Here is a 13266-nt window from a genome sequence, read left to right on the forward strand (position 1 = left end):
GAGCTGGGTCAATGTAATCACAAGGATCCTTACAAGTGGGAGAAGGAGGCAGAAAAGTCAGTGTCAGAGTGATGTAATGTGAGAAAGACTCAATTGGCCATTGCTGACTCTGGCCTTGAAGATGGAGGGAATGGCCATGAGCCAAGGAATGCAGGCAGCCTCTAGATACTGGAGAAGGCAAAGAAATGGATTCACCACAAGACACTCCAGAAGGGAACAAGGATCTGCTAATACCATGGTTTTAGCCCAGTGAGACCCCCATCTGACTTCTGACCTCCAGAAACACAAGAAAATAAATCTGTGTTGTTTTAAAACACTAAGTCTGTGGTAATGTGTTATAGCAGTAACAAGAAACTCATCCATCTTGTCAACCCCTCGTTCTGTAGAAGAAGAAACTGAGATACAAGAACACCAGAGAAAAGAATCAATACTCTACCCCAGATGTCCTGGTTAATAAGGGTGTTTTCACTATAAAATGTGTACACGAATAATTAGAGGATAAACTTCCTTTCACCTCGTACACATTTTGTCAAAATCAAACTTTCCTGGAACATTTAAAAAATGATTTGCTCTTTGAAAAATACAGCACATTAACATTTCTGGAATATTTCTCATCTTCAAAACAAAAATAAACAGTAGGGACATTCCACACTCACTCTCAAACCAACTTATTAAGAACCACTTTTTTAGGACTTGCCTATGGTTCGCCATAGTTTACCGTCCTGAATTGTAATTCCTCTGCTATTCCCAAATAAACTCATTTTCCTGTTGAAATAACCGGCTCTTAACAAAACCAAATCGAACAACTTTTCCTCCCAGCGGAACTGGTTTGACTTCCCTTCCTGGTAAAACTGGACTAAATTTCTCACTTCAAACCAATGCAGTTTTTATTCCAATGCAAATGAAGAGCTTTATGAGAAGAAAAACATACCATGCTGGTTCACACACAACGAATTGCATATGTAACAGGATTGCTATAAATTTAAATACCTGTTAATTGTCAAGAGTAATAAAAAGGTCACTTCTAGAATTAATGTGATTCTGAACCCTGTTATATAAGGCATTAAAAGGTTAACTCAAAACACGTTTGTAAGAAAACTGGTAAGGGCAAAAACAGTCTTGATCAAGTGGCATATGAAAGAAAATTATTGTTATTTTGAGTAACAGAAAACCAAACATACCCTAGAGACCTTAGGTATTTAGTGTGTGTTTTGTTTGAATCCAGACACATGGGAGTCTTACAATGTTTAGTTACTTTAATCATGCTTAACATGTAAAATTAGAATAACCAAGTAAGAACAATGATGTCATTTTAGACTTTAAAACAAATTTCATGGTTTGGGTCAAAGAGTGCCGGCCTGGAATCTACCCTGGTTCGAGTCGGGGTTTTGCCATTTCTAGGCTGTGATCACCTCCCCAAAGTCTTAATTCTCAGTTTGTAAACTGGGGATATGCCTGGCCTCCTAACAGGCGCTTGTGAGCACAAAGTGGAATAGGAAGTGTGAAAGCAATTCATGGACTTGACTCTGCGCTTAGGACAGTCTTGTGTAGGAGGGCGGAGCTTGGAGTTGACAGGAGATGATAAGGCCTTGGGCACAGATACCCCTACAGTGTAAAACACCGGCCCTCTCTGGCAAAGAAAAAGTAGAGACCTATGACAATACAAGCAGTTTCTAGTTCAAGTTCATAATCCAGTCAGTTCTTTGCACTGGAAATTGCCCTGCTGCTGGTACTGGCCTGACCTTGCCAGTGACAAACGGGCACCTTAATCTACTGCCCTGAACTTTCTGTGGTTTCCTCCTCAGGATGACTTTCTCTCCTTCCTTTGTGTACCAGTTAGGATGCTTTAACAGGCAAGTGAAGAAAACCCTTCTCAAAGTGGCTTAACGAATCAAGGGGTGCGTTATCTTGCGGAAGAGATCCAGAGAGAGGATGGTTCCCGTTAGTTAACTAATGGGCTGGAAAATGCTATCTTTCAGCTTGACCATCCTCAGCTTGTTTTTACTCACATCATGTTTGCAGGATGGTTGCCCTAGGACATCCAGGAGAAAAAGCCAGACCAATTCTTTCTGTAAATCTTTTTTAAAGAAAGAACATTTCCCAGAAGCCTCCAAATGACTGCCCCCCACGTCTCATTGACCCGAATTGAGTGGGCGTCAGGCTTACCCTTCTACTCCTCACTGACATGCAGAATGGGGTGACCCTGGCAGGTTTAGACAACCAGCATTTTCTCCAGTCACACAGGTGAGGTTAGACACTGGAACAAAATCAGGGTTCTGCCAGTGTGGAATAAAGGGAACAGGACAGTTGGGCAGGCACTCAACAGTGCCTGCTGGAATTGGAAAATAATCTTTATAGTTCTGTCTACGGTAATGGCATAGAAGTTGAAAGGGAAGGTCCATTATTACCTTTCTTATCTTAGATATTGAAAAGACATCACAAACTGTGTCCAAAATGAATCTACTGATCTTTTCCAAAGAAAACCTGCTCCATCTACACTCTTCCCAACCATCCTAATTAATAACAACCTCATTCACTGAGTCAAAACCCTGGAATCAGCCTGGACTCCTCTCCTCTTGCACCCAATATTCTAACCATCAGCAAATCCTATTTGTGTTGCCTTCAAATTACATCCAACTTGGGACTTCCCTGGTGGTCCAGTGGTTAAGACTCCATGCTTCCACTGCAGGGGGTGCAGATTCAATCCCTGATTGAGGAACTAAGATCCCACATGCTGCGTGGCGTGGACCAAAAAAAAAAAAAAAAAATCCAACTTGGGGCCCAGGAAACAAAGTGTGGCAGGAAGTTGGGGGAGAGGCTCTGCATAAAACCCAGCCATGCTCTGGTACCAGAGACGAGGGAGCACCCTTGGCCTAGAACGGGGTCCCCATGATGGGAAGCTGCAGGAGTGACACTTCTCCAGGTGGCTCTATGGACTACGGATGGGAACAAGAAGCCTGAGCAGAAGAGGAAGGACAAGGCCATATGGGGGCTGCAGCTGACATTCTGGTTTGTGGGCACTTGTGAGCTGCTACTTTGGGCATGCCCAGAAATAACTAAGGACACGGGGTGAGGAAGAAAAGGGCTAATTTCCAATAGAGCTGGTGAGGCTTGTGCCAGGAGGAAATGCAAACTGCCTTTATTTTGTGCCCACAGGCTAGTTAGGCGCTTTGGTGCTATAGGCGGTTAACTCCAAATGTATATACAGGAAGTCCCCTACATACGAACGAGTTCTCTTCCGAGAGCATGTTTCTAAGTCCAGTTTGTTCGTAAGTCCAACAAAGTTAGCCTAGGTACCCAACTAACACAATCGGCTATATAGTACTGTACTGTAATAGGTTTATAATACTTTTCACACAAATAATACATAAACACACACACACACACACACACACACACACACACACACACGAAAACATTTTTAATCTTACAGTACAGTACCTTGAAAAGTACAGCAGTACAGTACAACAGCTGGCATCCAGGGGCTGGCATCGAGTGAACAGGCAAGAAGAACTACTGACTGGAGGAGGTAGAGGAGGTGGGAGATGGTAGAGCTGAAGGGTCGTCAGCAACAGGAGACGGAGGGCTGCAATTCTACTCACACCTGACGCTGATGGAACGCACGTTCGCCTCTTTGAAAGTTCGCAACTTGGTTCGTATGTAGAGGACTTACTGTAATGGGGATATGTTTTGAAAATATTAAACCACTGTGTTTTGTTTCCCTCTTAAATCACATTCCCTGGCAGTCTTCCATCTCCAAGTTTTTTTGTTTGTTTGTTTGTTTTTTGTTTTTTTTTTTGCGGTACGCGGGCCTTTCACTGCTGTGGCCTCTCCCGTTGTGGAGCACAGGTTCCGGACGCGCAGGCTCAGTGGCCATGGCTCACAGGCTTAGTTGCTCCATGGCACGTGGGATCTTCCCGGACCAGGGCACGAACCCGTGTCCCCTGCATCTGCAGGCGGACTCTCAACCACTGGGCCACCAGGGAAGCCCTTCCATCTTCAACTTTGAGCCACCAACCTCTTTGTCCCAGGGAAGGAGAGCTTGTTTACTCCTAGAACAAGGAAGTAATTGCTTTGAGTTCCAAAGATGATTTTCTTGAGGCCGTAGCATGGGGTGAACAGGCATCTTGGTCTGCCTAAGGCAGTCCGGACTACTCTTGTGGTCCTGGCATTATTATTATTATTAACCCATTTAAGCATCAAAGGTATCCCTGTCTGGACAATAAATTATAGTCATCCCCACCTTAGAAGATAATAGTTTGAAAATCTTTTGTTGAGAAGAAAGGATTTTCTAAGTCCCTTTAGCATCCATTAACAAACCAAGTATCAAGTTTTGCAAAAAGACAATAGGATTTTACTTGAGATCAGGGGTAGCAAGAAATCAGGAGAGAAGGTAGATCAGTGGTTCTTAAAGTGTGGTTAGCACCAGCAGCAGCAGCATCTCCTGGGAACGTGTTAGAAATGCACATTCTCAGGCCCCATCTCAGACCTGCTGAATTACAAACTCTGGGGATGGGGTTGAGTCATCTGTGCTTTAATAAGCCCTCCAAGGGGTTCTGATGCAGCGAAAGTTTGAGATCCTCTGAGGTGGAGAAAGTAAAACACTCTTCCTGCAACATTATGGGAAGGGAGGGAAAAGGAGGGAGCTGTAGAGCAAGCAAGTGGCGTGTGCCACTTGGGTCCTCACTTCCTCTCTCCCTGTGAGTGCTGAGGGCTGAGGTAGAAACACCCAGATGCAATGGAAGATCTTGACAACTTCAGGAATGCCAGTGGCATTCATACAAAGGTGGGTGGAGGAGGAACAAAGTTTTAAGAGAGGGTCCATGTGGATACATTTCAACATGGTGCCAGGGCAGGGCAGTGGGGTGTAGAGGGAGCTGTCAGGATAGAAAAGTTGGAGAAGTAAAATGTGGCCTGTGCCTAGCACCTGACGTTCCTGTGGGCCCCCTTGTTGGGATACGAAAAGGCCGAGTTGACTGGGGACCAGCAGAAGACTGGGGGCCATGCAAAAGAAGTGGAGATTTGGTGACAAGATGGCAGTGGTCGGAACCACAGATGATAGTGGTGGGACGAGTCACGCCATAGCTGTCACCGGTCCAGAAGCAGAATGGACCAGCTGCTGTGCAGCAGAAACCAACGGGGATCCTGATGACAACACGTGGATAGGCAGTGCCCTCCTCTATTGCTGCCTGACTTCTGCCAACTAGATGCCCAGAGTCCATCCTGGGGTGCAACAGCAGGAAAGGGAGGAAACTCGGCAGTTACACATGAGAGAGAAAACTGTCCACTTCCACTACCTGAGGAGGGCCGTCTGGAGAAGAACAGAGGGGCCTGGTAAAATCAACAACCTCCTGTGGAAAGTGTCTAGCATTCCTGATAAAATAATTGAGCAATTTTCTTGTAGACTCTGATGAGATTAAGAGCTCCCGTGGGCTGCTAGACTTACTGGCGTGTCTTGTTATGAATCACCCGAATTGTTGACCATCAGGCTGGTGTGAACAGAGAGTGTTTCACCCGACAGGCCTGTCTTGAAACTAATGTTAACAAAATGATCTAGTAACCTTTACTTCTACCAAAAGTTTCCACCAAAAGGAAATATCTGAACTGGTTTTATTGGATGCCTTGTTCCCCTGCAGCAAGTTTAAAATAAAATTTTATGTGTGCTGATATGAATTCATATCTGAGAAAGTTGTTTTCACATCTGAAGGAGATTGATTTAACCTAAAGCAGTGGGTTTCAAAGTGTGGTCCCTGGGCCAGCAGCATCAGCATTAGTATTACCTGAGAACTCATTAAAATTCAAATTCTCCAGCTACACCTCAGGTCTAATGAATCAGAAACATGGGGAGGAAGCAGACTTCCGGCTACGGCCAAGTGAAGTGGTTAGCAAATCCTCTCCCCAGATAGCAACCGTAAAGCTAAAAAAAATTGACAAGAACAACATTTAAGTGCCCTGGAAATTGACCAAAGACGTACGACAATCTGAGAAGTGTTTATGTCTGAAAACTGCTGAACTTCGGATAAGAATAGTGGATATCCGAGGCATGCTTGCCAGTACTGCTTCCATCTCCTCCAGCCCAGTGGGTGTGGAGGTTCTGCCAGGGCTGGCCAGGCCGTGAGGACTGGCAGTTATGGTGCTGTGATTAAAGGGGTCTCAATTGATCGGGTGTAGTGGGTGATGCTTACATCCAGAAGCATTGTTAATGGAAGTGATGACAGCCTTGCCTTTCAAGACGTATTACAGAAAGTCCTTCAGACTGAAAGGAAGTGACATCAGATTGCAATTTGAACACATGGGAAGAAATGAAAAGCACTGGAAATGGTAAATATGTGGGTTAATATGAAAGACTCTATAAATATATTTTCCTTATTTCTTCTCCTGATTTCTTTAAAAGACATAAGATTGTGTAAAGCAATAATCATAACACTTTATTGTTGGGTTTATACTACATATAAATGTAATACATATAACTGTAATAATATAAAGGTGAGAGGAGAGAATGGAGGTATACTGGAGCCAAGTTTCTATATTTTACCAGAATTAAATTAGTATTAATCACAACTGGATTTTGGTAAGTTAAGATGTTGCAATCTATAGAGCAACCACTAATAAAATAAATTTTTAAATAGTAAGAAAATTAACAGAGGAATTTAAATGATATTCTAAAAAAAATTTTTAACACAAAAGAAGGCAGTAAAAGAGGAACAGAGAAACAAAGAAGATAAGAGACGTATAGGAAACAAACAGCAAAACGGCAAAAGTAAATCCAAACATATTATTAATTACATTAAATTTGAATGGTCTACAATCCAATCAAAGAGCAGGGATATTCATATTGGACAAAAAGGGTAAGAGTCAACTATGTACTGTCTGCAAGAGAACACCTTAGATTCAGAGACATAAATAGGTTGAAAGTAAAAAGACGGAAAAAGATATGCCATGAAAACAGTAACCATAAGAGAGTTGGAGTAGCTATATGGATATCAGCTAAAATAGATGTTAAGACAAAGAAATATTACTAAAGACAGAGATGTTCCAAAATGATAAAAGAGCCACTATATCAGGAAGGTATAACAATTATAAATATATACGCATCTACTACCAGAACCTCAAAAACATGAAAGAAAATGGAGAAAATTAAATGGAAATGTAGACACAAATAATAAATGTGGAGAGGGTGTGGAGAAAAGGGAACCCTCCTACACTGTTGGTGGGAATGTAAATTGATACAGCCACTATGGAGAACTGGCATGGAAGTTCCTTAAAAACCTAAAAGTAGAGTTACCATATGGTCCAGCAATCCCACTCCTGGGCATATATCCAGAGAAAACTCTAATTCGAAAAAGATACATGCATCCCAATGTACATAGCAGTACTATTTACAAGAGCCAAGACATGGAAGCAACCTAAATGCCCACTGACAGATGAATGGTAAAGAAGAGGTGGTATGTATACATACATAATGGAATACTACTCAGCCATAATAAATTGAAATAATGCCACTTGCAGCAACATGGATGGACCTAGATATTATCATACTAAGTGAAGTCAGACACAGAAAGACAAATATCATATGAATCACTTATATGTGGAATCTAAAAATTGATACAAATGAACTTATTTATAAAACAGAAACAGATTCACAGTCAGAGAAAACAAACTTATGGTTTTGCCACAGGGGAAAGGGCCAGGGTTGGGGGGGCAGGGATAAGTTAGGACTTTGGAATTAGCACATACAAACTACTATATATAAAACAGGTAAACAACGAGGTCCTACTGTACAGCACGGAGAACTGTATTTAATATCTTGTAATAAACTATAATGGAAAAGAATCTGAATCACTTTGCTGTACACCAGAAACACAACATTGTAAGTCAACTATACTTCAGTCATTAAAAAAAGGAAATGTAGACAACAAAATAATAGTAGTTGGAGATTTCAATATCCCACTCTCAATTAGTTATAGAAAAAGCAGACAGAAAATCAGCAAAGGTACGGAGGACTTAAAAAACACTATCAACCTACGCAACCTAATGATATATGTAGAATATTTCACCAAACAACTGCATAATCACGTTCATTTCAAGAGCAGGTGGAACATTCTCCAGAATAGATCAAGCGCTAGGCCATAAAACAAATCTCACTATATTTAAAAGCAGTGAAATCATACAGAGTCTATTCTTTTAACTCACCGTGGAATTAAATTAGAAAGACTTCCCTGGCGGTCCAGTGGTTAAGACTCTGCCCTTCCAGTGCTTGCACTGCAGGGGATGTGGGTTAGATCCCTGGTCAGGGAACTAAGATCCCACATGCCGTGTGGCATGGCCAAGAAAACCCAAAACAACAACAACAACAACAAAAAACACAACGGAAGGAAATTTGGGGAATCCTAATATTTGGAAGTTAAGCACTATACTTTAATGCATGAGTGAAAAAAGAAATCATGAGAGCAATTAGAGAATATCTCAAATTATATTAAAATGAAAATGTGACGTATCATGTTATGGGTGTAGCTAATGCAATGCTTAGAGGGAAATTTATAGTTTTAAATACCCACACTAGAAAAGAAGAAAGATTTCAAATCAATAAACAATGCTTCCACCTTAAGAAACTAGACAAAAGAAAAGCAAAATAAACCCCAGGCAAGCAGAAGGAAAGACATAATAAAGATTAGGTTGGAAATCAGTGAAACAGAAAACAGAAGAACAATTAAGAAAATCAGTGAAACCAAAAGTTGGTTCTTTGAGGGGAATTCCCTGGAGGTCCAGTGGTTAGGATTCCACCGGAGTTTGACCCCTGGTTGGGGAACTAAGATCCCACAAGCCGTACGGTGTGGCCAAAATACAAAAACAGAAACAAAAGTTGGTTCTTTGAAAAACGTTAACAGAACTGACGACTGTTTAGTTAAGATTGAGCAAGAAAATAAGAGCAACAAAGAAATAGGCAAAATCAGTAATGACGGCAGGGACACTACTACCACCCCTATAGAAATTTAAAATTTATAAGAAAATATTATGACCAACTCTATATCAACGAATTACACAATTTAGGTGAAGTGGACAAATTCTTTAGAAGACATACATTACCAAAACTGAATCAAGGAGAAATAGAAAATCTAAAATGAATTCTAATAAGAAACTGAATTAGTGATGAACAATCTTCTCACAAAGAAAAGCCTGAGTATGGATGGCTTCTCAATTCATTCAATGACACCAGTATTATCCTGATATCAAATAAAGAATCACAAGAAAATAACATTACAGATATTAACAAATCAAATTCACAACACATACAAAGGATTATATACTCCGTTCAAATGGGATTTATTACAGGAATGCACGGTTGATTAAACATCTGAAACTCTATCAATGTAGCACACTAGATAAATAGAACAAAGGACAAAAACCACATGATCATCTTAATAGATGCAGAAACATCATTTGACAAAAGCTAACCTCCTTCATGTAAACAAACTAGGCATAGATGGGAATTTCCTCAACCTGGATAAAGGGCATCTATGAAAAACCTACAGCAAATATCACACTTAATGGTAAGAGACTGAATGCTTCCCCTAACTATTGAGAACAACCCAAATATCTCAACTCTCACCACTTCAACAACCCAAATATCTCAACATTGCACTGGAGGTTCCAGCCAGTGTGATAAGGCCAAAAATGGGAATAGACTGGCATAGACATTTCATCAAAGAAGATATATAAATAGCTAATAAGCACATGAAAAGATGCTCAACATCATTAGTCGTTAGGGAAATGCAAAATAAAAGTACAATAAAATACCACTACATACTCACTGGAATGGATATAATAAAAAAAGATAAACAACAGCAAGTGTTGGCAAGGATGTGGAGAAAGTGGAACCTTTGTCTTGCTGATGGGAATATAAAATAATATAACCACTGAAATATTGTTTGGCAGGTTTTAAAAGAATTGGACAAAAGTTAAAAAGCAAACTAAAGAGAAATGAAACTGTACGTCCACACAGATGTGTATACCAATGTTCTTGGCAGCATTATTCATAATATTCAAAACCTGGAAATCATCTTGCATTAGTCTGCTAGAGCTTCTGTAACAAAGTGGCTTACATAACAGTAATTGAATTGTCTCAGTTCTGGAGACTAGAAGTCTGAGATCAAGGTGTCAGCAAGGTTGGTTCCTTCTGAGGCTGTGAGAGAGAATTTGTCCCATGCCTCTCCCCCAGCTTCTTGGGGTTTGCTGGCAATGTTTGGCTTTCCTTGGCTTCTAGAACCATCACCCTGATCTCTGCCTTCATCTTCACATGTTGTTCTCCTTGTCTGCCTATCTGTGTCCAAATTTCCTTTTTATAAGGATACTAATCATATTCCATAAGGGGTCTACCCTACTCCAGTATGATTTCATATTAACTAATTTCATTTCCAAAATCCTATTTCCAAACAAGGTCACATTTCGAGGTGGTTAGGACTTCAACATATGAATTTTGGAGGGGACACAATTCAACAACACAAATGTCCACCAACCTGTGACTGGAAAAACAATTTATGGTATATTCGGCAATGGAGTACTCTTTTAGACGTAAGGAGCAAACTACCAAAATATGCTACAACATAGATTAAGCTCTAAAACATTACGCTAAGAAGCCAGGTGCAAAATCATACACTACATACTGTATGATTCCATTTATAAGAAATGTCCAGATAAAGTAAATTTATAGAGAAAAACGTAGATCAGTGGTTGACTAGGGCTCGGAGTGAGAGAATGGCTTAAGCAAAAACCAGATGAAATCTCCTATGCTGATGGAAATGTTCTAAAACTGCATTTTGGTAATGGTTGCCAATTACATAAATGTACTAAAAATATCGCTTAAGTGTATACTTACAATGGGTGAATTTTTTATAGCATATAAACTATATATTAATAAAGTGCTTTTTTTTTTTTTAAAGAAAAAACTTCTGGGGTTGGGGACCAGCAATCTGAGTTTTAACAAGCCTTCCAGCTGATTCTAAGGTATATTAACGTTTGAGGATCACTGCTCTAAAGAGACTGTTTAAACCAGACGAACCCGAGAAAATGTCATTGATGCTTAAGTCTCACCAGTTGCCTACCCCGAGTGGTAGGGAATCGTGAAGACAATTATATCCCCTAAAGTGAACGAGTAACTACATTTTCCTTACAAATCTGAATAGCACGTGTGTTGAGTTTGATATAGAGCCTACACTTAGGGGTGACCCTGAGGTTCACATCTGTGTCCAAAAGGACACTTCCGGCTCAGCACTTCGAGGTTTCTCAGGCACCCAGATGCACCCTGACCTCACCCATGAACACCATCAAGCTGCTTCCTGCTAAAACTCCTTTTGTGGCTTCTTATCTCGTCAGCTAGAAATTGTTTCGACCTCATGTAACAGAAACCTGGTTATGCTTGTTTAATCAAATATAAGTTTATTTTCTTCATGGGATGGAAAGTGCCAAGGTAAGCAGCCTATTTCCAGTGAAAACCATTGTTGGTATCTTACGTATCTTACAGCAATGTAATGTGCATTTACTGTTTAAATATATGCAATTTGAAGCTGTGAATATAATTGGGCCCAAGCACACTGTTTTCAAAAATCTCCCAGGTGGTTCTGAGGTGCAGCCACTGTGGACAAGCACTGTACCCAACCCAGGTGCCTCTGATCTACAGTTGAGTTCTAGAGAGAATTACCCAAGATGATACAGTGGGCCAGAGTGGGCCTGAGCCCAGGCTGCAACTGCTAAACAGAGACCGTATGACAGGTTATAGCCAAGATTATTAAATATACAGCTAACTCTCAATTATAGTTTGCAAATTTCTAATCCCAGGCTGTTCACTCCTGTTTACTAACAATATAAATTAATTTTTATAATTTTCCCTCTCCAACTTTCAAAAATGCCTCAGAGGGCTTCCCTGGTGGTGCAGTGGTTGAGAGTCCGCCTGCCGATGCAGGGGACACGGGTTCGTGCCCAGGTCCAGGAAGATCCCACATGCCGCGGAGCGGCTGGGCCCGTGAGCCATGGCCGCTGAGCCTGCGCGTCTGGAGCCTGTGCTCCGCAATGGGAGAGGCCACAGCAGTGAGAGGCCCGCGTACCGCAAAAAACAAAAAACAAAACAAAAAATGCCTCAGATACTTTGTGATTCTGGGATATAATCTTCTCACAGTGTTTACTGGTAATAGCTTCCAGTTTTTGAAATTTACTAGCATTAAATATATGCAGGTAGGACTAGCTAATACTGCCTTTAACTGTTTTTAATTTGCTTCCTAGTTATTTTGTTTTTATTTTTTGGCTGCACCGTGCAGCATGTGGGATCTTAGTTCCCTTACCAGGGATTGAACCTGCACCCCCTGCATTGGAAGCGTGGAATCTTAACCACTGGACCACCAGGGAAGTCCCTGCTTCCTAGTTATTAGTGCATTTATTTCTTAGCATTTAAAAAAGCCTCTCTTGGGACTTCCCTGGTGGCGAAGTGGTTAAGAATCCGCCTGCCAATGCAGGGGACATGGGTTCGATCCCTGGTCTGGGAAGATCCCACATGCTGCGGAGCACCTAAGCCTGTGCGCCACAACTACTGAGCTTGCGCTCTAGAGCCCATGCGCCACAACTACTGAGCCCGCGTGCTGCTACTGAAGCCCGTGCGCCTAGAGTCTGTGCTCCACAACAAGAGAAGCCACCACAATGAGAAGCCCACGCACCGCAACAACGAGTAGCCCTCGCTCACTGCAACTAGAGAAAGCCCGGCGCGCAGCAACGAAGACCCAACGCAGCCAAAAATACAAATAATAAATAAATAAATATTTTAAAAAGCTTCTCTCTTTGTACTTTGCTTCTTTTGTATTTTCCCTAGTTCTGACATTTTCCTACAATTCATATAAAAACATATTTTTCATCAACAAAGGTCTTGGTGATAATCCCTTTGTGATGTGTGATGTGAAGGAAATTAAAAAACTACTTATTTCCTGAGCATGAGGAAGGTGTAAAGGGGGGAATCACCTTGGGATTACAGAAGAAAAAAATGATTTGGGGAAAGAGAGAGATGAGATAAAGGAGAAAGGGGAAGAGTGAGTCCTAAGAAAGGAAGGAGAGGAAGAGAAAAGGATGGAAACGCCAGACCGAATTTCTGGTCTACCTTCTTGCTTACCTCTTAACCACAGAGGTCCCCAAACACCGATTTTCATCCCCAGGAATGCCAGAATGACACACGGTAAACTGCTTATTCATCCGCACAGGCTGCCTTAGAAGCAAACAAATACTGTT

General features: G+C 41.3%; 1 protein-coding gene across 5 annotated transcripts in view; it reads right to left on the minus strand.

Annotated features, from left to right (window-relative positions):
• TIAM1 (TIAM Rac1 associated GEF 1) overlaps positions 1-13266 on the minus strand; it is a 504950-nt gene that overhangs the window by 489612 nt on the left and 2072 nt on the right. For 2 of the 5 annotated variants that reach the window (XM_073804436.1, XM_073804431.1), the window contains exons 2-3: positions 13151-13243; positions 3442-3672 (exon numbers count right to left, since the gene is read on the minus strand). The gene's annotated coding sequence lies outside the window, so the exon portion shown is untranslated. The remainder of the gene's footprint in view (positions 1-3441; positions 3673-13150; positions 13244-13266) is intronic. The other 3 variants (XM_073804432.1, XM_073804434.1, XM_073804433.1) reach the window with 3 other exon arrangements.

The sequence above is a fragment of the Tursiops truncatus genome, chromosome 4, assembly GCF_011762595.2.
Source record: "Tursiops truncatus isolate mTurTru1 chromosome 4, mTurTru1.mat.Y, whole genome shotgun sequence".
Lineage (NCBI taxonomy): Eukaryota > Metazoa > Chordata > Mammalia > Artiodactyla > Delphinidae > Tursiops > Tursiops truncatus.